Consider the following 1,831-nt stretch of genomic DNA (forward strand, 5'->3'; position numbering starts at 1 on the left):
GCCATACTGAAGTGAGCTGCTTTTTGGGCTATGCCTCATTTTGACTGATCAAAGTCTGCTGCCTAACAGAAAATAGATCATCACGAGACACAGCTGTATTGTTGATCCCACTGACTGAGAGGAACCAGCATTAGGTAGGAAATGGAATTAGCACCAACTCTGTTGAGTCCAGAGAAAATAAGGTGAAGTCATCACAGCTTGTCTGTAGAGGGCAGAGTTGTCCTCTGCAACAAAGAATGGATTTCACGCTGTCAGGCTACTGCATGTTATTGCAGGCCTTCAATTACATCCTATATAGATTAATTTAATATTGATTATATGGGGGGTATTAAATATAACTAAGCCTACATTATCCACTGACATGCAAAAGTGGAAAAGGTGAATCCATACCTTGTCATACAATAAAAACATTGCAGTGTGTGGAGTTTAATCCCCTTGCCCAATAAATAATGTATTATCATCATACCTGAAACCAAGCTTGATAGCCTACCTAACCTAGCAATATAATTATTGCAAAAGTATGTGAATGGTGATTGGCTGAAAGCCGTGGGATATTTGTACTGTTCGAATTACGTTGGTAACTAGTTTATAATAACAATAAGGCACCTCGGGGGTTTGTGGTATATCCGCGTTGCGTCATGCATAAGAACAGCCCTTAGACATGGTATCTTGGCCATATACCACACCTCCTCGGGCTTTATTGCTTCATTCATTTACAGCTGTCTGTCAACCCATCATTATGTGATGGAGGTGCACTGCCTTGTGTCCATTAACTACCTCACTGCTCCTACAGGATGTCTTCTGCAGGATGTGACCTTTTCCCTACTGATGAGATGGTTCCGTCACAAATGGCGCACTGTTCCCTATATAGTGCACTACTTTTGACCAGGGTCCATAATGCACTATATAGGGAATAGGGTGGTATTTGGGATGCAGCCAATGTTTTAGGAGGCAGCAGACACAGCAGGCAGGCAATTATAGTTGATGAGGTCATTGCAAGCCAAAGGGGGCTTTTTGGGATGAAATATTAAAGTGTTGTATTCAAGGTTCATCAACCCACCGGGTGCATCTGCCTGATGATAGGCTAGCTGTCTGGTTGGTGCAGGGTAGTTGTGGAATAAGAGTGCATAGGTCATGCCCCCATGTCACCAAGCATAAGTGGGAAGGGCTATAGGTCTATAGGTGACCCTTCAGGCGTAATCAATCTCCTTTGACTAACAAGGTTGAGTCCAAAGGAGGCCCTATTCCCAGAGGTTCATGTACTACCTCGCACTCGGTCACTGTCAGCGTCCCAAGCGTCCCAAATGGCACCCTATTCCTTATATAGTGTAGTGCATTATGTAGGGATTAGGGTACCATTTGGGAGACCAATGCTGCCCCTCCCCCCTCCATGTTAACTGGCCACAACCCTGTAATGTACTCCAATAGCAATAAGTAGTGCTGAACAATAGGACAGAGTGCAATGACGAGGGCTGATAGCAAATAGTTTTTTACAACGCCGGCTCACCAAACACGGATGTAATGACAGAGTAAACAGACATGTTTTTAGAGTGTCTGACTAGAGATGGTAATGTGCCGCAGCACTGTGTTGGAGACTGCTCCACACACACACACACAGAATATAGAAGACGTGGGCGAGGGGGGAACGTAATCCAGAGATAGCGTAGGCTGCTTTGAATAGGATGGTTGGTTGCATGTATTCATTGTTTATGTTCAACATATGGGTATGTGAGCTGAGAGCTCAAATTAGACACTCTGTGCCAGTTGACTAATTGACTGGGGAGGAGTGAACAGCACAGCTCCTTTTGAATCTGGCCAACTTTCCCATACA

The sequence above is a fragment of the Salvelinus namaycush genome, chromosome 11 (assembly GCF_016432855.1).
Source record: "Salvelinus namaycush isolate Seneca chromosome 11, SaNama_1.0, whole genome shotgun sequence".
NCBI classification, from domain to species: domain Eukaryota; kingdom Metazoa; phylum Chordata; class Actinopteri; order Salmoniformes; family Salmonidae; genus Salvelinus; species Salvelinus namaycush.